Raw genomic sequence first — 6,286 nt, forward strand, 5'->3', positions numbered from 1 at the left:
CCAGTTGAACCTCTCAGATGATCCTTGAACTGCTTGAAAGTTTGAGTAAAGGATCATAGCACGGGGTGACCATTGGCGGTGGCACATGGTGACTCACCATGTCATTTGTGCTCAAATAGGCCAGCATAGGTATAGTGGGAACTGACAGCAGTGCAAGACCTAAATAAAGGCTCTGAGGCAGAGTTGCAAGACAGTTAATACCAATAATGAACACTTAGCTATTGCTAAGGCGTTGTCCTCTGCTATTGTGAGGATCTGAACTGTATGTTCTGTTGACAGACAGGGACATCACACCGATGTCCACGAGTGCCTTCACAGAAGGAAACATGGGCATCCCTATCATTCAAGGGCAGTTTGGGTCCTCTGCGGACAAAGACAGCCATGATGATAAGGCTGCTGTCAGCAAGAAAGGCAAGAGAAGTCTCCTGTAATTCCTAAGTTTCTCTTTGTTTCTTCTTTTTTTTTGAAGTTTCTACTTTCACAGATGCTATTTAGGGTCCAGGAGATGATGGTATGAGTGATCTCCATTTTTTCCCTTGCGAGAGGGAAAGCTTTATAGATAATTCTGAGCCATTTTTCCACTTTTTTTTTTTTTTTTCCAAGATCACAGGCCTTCATGAACTAGTGCTCAGAGAAGAGGAGATTAGGATACCTGTGTCATGGGCATGCATAAATCCTACTTTGCATCTCAGGATTGTTGTTTGTTTGTTTGTTTCCTGATGGTCTATATGCTACATTTTTGCTTTGTTTTGCCATTCTGGATGCATCACAAGATCCTTCGCTTAGCCCAGAGCTGAGATTTGTATGTTCCATCCCCAACCAGCGAGCAAACTCTTGCCCAGACTCCGGTGTCTGCCCTGCTCAGAGAAGAAGGCCTTCTGGCCTTTCTCCTCTGCTTCTGATCCCTCTGCTTCAGAGAAGCCCGAGCCCTGTCCCTTCACCCTTTCCTTCTGATCTTCCCTCTTTATTTGATGCTTTACTTTTTGGCTTTTGGCCTCCTCCTACCTCTTGAAGTTGAGCATATCCAGTTACACAGCAGAAAAGTCCCAGGACGAAAATGAAGGTACAAACATGGAAGCAAGTGCACTTTGTTACAAAAATAATGTAAAAATACATAACTAAGTAGTGGTTAGCCTCTCCTCAGACTCACCTTTTCTCAAATCATCTGTCAGTCATAGCTGTCAATATCAGAGAATGGCTGAATTACCTCATATGCCAGGTGGGAAGACTAATTTTAATGTTAACTAAGTATGTTCAAGCAACTGTACTTTTGTGTTTAGAATCAACTAATGAATCAATATTTGTTTTTCCTGTTCAAGATTTACTAAGGTTATTACTATCACATCCTAGGGCCTTTATTTTCTCATTCATTATTGGCTTTGTCTATTTTTTTTTTTTTTTTGTCTGAGGATATTTCACATTTCCTTTTTCTGTCATAATTTGCATTTGAAATGATTTCACACTCCCAGAGTTGGCTCTACAACCTTTTTGACTACAAACTGTTGGATGGAAAGGCTTCATTTCTAGACATTGACTAATGATATAGTGGTTGATCCCAAACAGCAACGATGAAAAGACGCAGAAGGAGACTGAGAAAATGAGGTTTATATAATTTGTAAGTGTTAACAGTGGCCAGCACTATCTCCCACAACACAGTACAACTGGTTCCATAAGCATATTTTGCAAATCCTACTTTAGAGCAGTAACGCTGACACAAGTCCTGGAGTGCACCAGATTTTATTAACCCAACGAATTAGTTGTTATGTGGTTACATTTTCCCTAAGATCTAAAGTGTGACTCATTTTTGTGTTCTGCATTGATCTCAGGCAGAACTGTATGCCTCAGCTGAAAATATACTTAGCATTCTGCATGTTGTTTCAATTTTGTAATAGCTCAGAAGCACCTGTGGAAAAGCACATCCGTTTGTTATTTCTGAGTATTAAAGATTCAAATAATTTAATTGTTATAAATAGATCTGAACAGTGACAGAAAACAACAGATTTTGACAGAAAACCACTTGCTGTTCTATACATAAAGATGATGGATACAGTGACCACTGTACTTTCTACCTAATTCTTATACATTATTTATAGCTTTACTCTACAGAATTTCAAAGAAACACTATTAAAAATAAATATTAGATTGTGAACCAATGAAAACAAACAAAAAATATACTTCCTATCTGAATTTCTTCCTTCATAGTTAACCAGATAGTCAATGCACCACTCCAGAAACCTAACTGGGAGATGTCAGAAAACCTGTATTTACAGACAGGTTTTTAATATTATTTTTATAGGTTAGTCTGCTACGTAGTTCCTTAGAACATAGGAAGTCACTGAAGAATTGTGTGGCTATGATGGGAAGACAATATGCATTAGCTGGGTATGGGATAGGTTTAATTACCAATACCCTGGCATTATGCTGTGGATGGTTCCTACTTTGCTTTTAACATGCTGATCAGTACCTTCGGAATCACCTTGTAGCAGTTAGTGCCTGAACTCCAAAAACTCATTTTGTTGTATCTCTGGCTTTTTCTTATTTCAAAAAATATCTTAAACTACCAACTTAAAAAGCAGCATTTGAAATCTGTGTGAAGTCAATTCTCCTTTGATGTTTGCACATCATATAAATAGGAACAGCTCAGCTCAAGTTAATCATAGAATCACAGAATGGTTTGGGTTGGAAAGGACCTTAAAGATCATCTAATTCCAGCCCCCTGCCATGGGCAGGGACACCTTCCCCCAGCCCAGGTTGCCCAAAGCCCCATCCAGCCTGGCCTTGAGCACCTCCAGGGATGGGGCAGCCACAGCTTCTCTGGGCAGCCTGTGCCAGGGCCTCACCATCCTCACAGTGAAGAATTTATTCCAAATACCTAATCTAAATTTACCTTCTTTTAGTTTAAAGCCATCACTCCTTGTCCTGTTATCACTACGCTCCCTGACAGTTCCTCTCCTTAATGCATCATTTTTTTTGAGGAAACAAAGAACAACACTACAGCATACTCTATTAAGTCAGTATTTGCTATTTTGCAGTCAGCATCATTGCTGCCTTGCCTGTCCACTGTGAGCGCTTGGTTCCTATCAGCCCTTTCCATTGGAAATGACTCATGCCCTGTAACACAGATTTCCTTTCCCTCAGCCTTTGTGACATTGTCCAAAGCAAGTACAGAGCCACAGAAAGAACAAGATAAGAGGAGCCCCATTGGGAAAACACCCACTGTCGCTGCTCTTTGTTATTGTCACCCAAGAAGATTGGTTGCAGATTTATTGAGTGAAGTCTGCTAAAAGTCCACAAGGAATGAAATTTCCTTGATCATTCTTAGAAAAATTTACTCTTCAGAGACATATTTCCTGTTAACTTTACATGGTGCTCAGCATCCGAGCCTAGGCGAGGTAACCTGTTGGGAAAGGAATAACATTAGCATAATCACTGTTTTATTAAAGCAACCCCGTGAAGGCACAGTGTTGTCATTTACAGACAAATGAAAGATGAGATCCTTCTATCGTAAAGGAAATCAAGATCTGATGTGTGGCCTGTGTGGGTGCCACAAACCACACAGCCATAATGTTTTCAAGGACTAAAGTCTAAATAGGTCATACTTTGTTTAGGGAAGAAGATGACGTGGGCTGCGAGAACCCACCAGGGCAATTAGTACATGGCAATGTAAAACCTTTGGGCTTTCTAAATATACTTCCTTTTCCAGATTTCACTGCTGTTGCAAGGGGTTACAGTTCAAAGGCTTTATGGAAAAAAAAATGTATTATAAAGGTTTAAGCTGACAGAGCTGCATGAGATTGGAGAAGTGCTCAGAAGGCATTAAGTGATCAAAGACTGGATTTACTGAAGAACTGCAAAATTACTGCAAAACACCTATGTGCTCTTTCTAAGACCTTCTCATCAGTTTGTGTTGAATTAAAAGGTAAAATTTTGACTTAAAAACACATTCTGTTTATAAACTGAAACATTTAACCTATTACTGTAAATTCATTAGAATAAATTGTCTTAATAATATTGTCTTGTGTTATTTTTTTTTTCATTTCCAGGCACATTTGAGAAAAAGATTTAAATTTTAAGTCTCACAACGGGATTTATTGGTGCCATCTACTGGCTATTTACTCCTTCTAAATTTCACCAAATTATGAATAATGTGTTTTAAATACAGAATAATAAGAACATCATGAACCTTATAACTGAACCAGCCAACATCAAACTGCGTAACTGGTAAATCTGTAATATTTAAATTATATTAAGTCAAACTTTGGTATAATGTTCCAACAATATAATTCAGTTATGAAGCTCTTAGTTGTGCCAACAGGAGAAAACTCAAGCCACTGTACATCTTGGAGCCTTCTTCCCTAGTGCATGAGCACAGGGTGCACTAACGTGTTCACACAGCAAGCAAATGTGGTCACGCTGTTTTTCACCTTTCCAGGAAGGACGTCCACACAAAAAGTTGAAGGAGAAAAGGGTTCTTCAGCTCATAGCCCAGGCAGGCTGTTAACATTTCTGATGAGGATGGGTTCCAGCCAGATGGATGGAGCGTGGGCACTGAGGTGATGGTACGTGAACCAGCGCTGCTGAACACCCTGTGCTGGATGTGTTGAAAGACATCTGAAGATGACCTGAGATTTGAACAAGGCTCTAAATCACTTCGACTCTTTGTAGTGAAAATTGGTATGCTATAATTGTTTGAAGTGGTGCCAGACAAAGGTCAGAAAATTAATATTACATTAACTGAAATGTTAACAATATCTCCAGTGCCAGGTGAGCGAAGTACTTACACATCTGAGTAGTTGCATCCCTAATCAGCAATACATTTGAGTACACGCTTAAAACACTTAATCATACTTAAAAGTGCCTTGCTGGATACCAGTGAGAGTGCTCACATTCCTCACTCTGGTTAGTCGAGACCTTTATATAGCCAGAAACAAATATATTTAGATCACGGCTCTGAGAACCAGCCTCAGGAATAACTTGCTTAGCAACTAGGTTGAGAGGAAGCAAAATATATTAATAGTGTCATTGAAGACAGGGCTCATCCTTCCTTTTCTCTGCCTTTTCCAGTCATCTTAGAAAAACAGGAGAGTCTTTAAGGAAGGAAAACAATGTTATTTAGACATATGTGTGTTTTAGAGATTTAATTTATGTATGCAAATGCATTCTGACAGAAGGAACTAAGGCATCACTTCATATAATGCTATATTTACACAGTGTGACACCAGCAGAGCTAAGGTTGCTGAGCCCTTCCCAATACTTTATTTTCAGATGCTTGTTACTTTCACAAACTTCCATGGTTTGACTGAAATTCCCAAACCTTAGATTTTTTTTCTGTTTCAGCATTTTAAGCTTTCATGAAAATCATGTAAGATATGCTGTTTTTCCTGTATTAAAATTGCAACAGAAGCTCCTCTGAGAATTTGTCAACCCTACATACGAGGAAGCAGAGTGTTCACTCTGTACAGATTGTCCAGGGTAATTCTGTTCCTGTTTCCATGAAAATGCCTCCACGTTTAGTCAATGAAACTAGAAAGTCAGTAGAAAGCTGGTGGAGTTTGAATCTGCATTGAACACAACCTGTCTCTGCAAAGTTTGGGTACATTCAAGGAACTGATGGCGTTCCCAGAGCAGAGAGCAACTCAGCAATTTCATCGAGAGCTGAGCAAGAGCTGTCCTGGGATGTCGGCAGAAGCCAACTGGGGAGATACCTGCATGCTCCTAGTGCTCTCAATGCCAGACCCACAGCGCGTGCAGCCTCTCAGCACTCATGAAAAGAAAAATGTGGTATTTCTAGAACAGGAATGAGCTTCTGAGAGAGACCTGAAGCCAGTTGGAGGATGAGAACTGGAATGACGACAGAGGATAACACAGGTCTTTGTACACTGTAGCACATTAACTTCCACAACCTGCACATAACAAGGTTTCATTAATACCATCTGTGAAACCTGCTGGGAAAATGTTAGTCACCTTGCCATTTGGCTGCTTGTTTGTATAGCAAATTGAATTCCATTACTGCTATCAAGTTACTCCATTTGCTCAAATGGCTAAGCTATTTGGATCTGCGGCAGGTAGGTACAACCCTTCTCGTGATTCATACAGGTGCTAAGATAGTTTCATGTAAAAGACTCAGGAGGGGTTTTGTGGTCATGTATATTTCTACAGGAGCTCGCACACAAAAGATCTGCATGGAGAGCCTTTGCGGTCCTCTGAATAGGCAAGGTGCAGCCTGATGCTCGCCGCCATCCCTGGACGGACTACCTGGATTCGGGGTAAGGAGGCCTGGCTGCAC

This window comes from Aythya ferina, assembly GCF_964211825.1.
Source record: "Aythya ferina genome assembly, chromosome: 2".
In the NCBI taxonomy this organism is placed as follows: domain Eukaryota; kingdom Metazoa; phylum Chordata; class Aves; order Anseriformes; family Anatidae; genus Aythya; species Aythya ferina.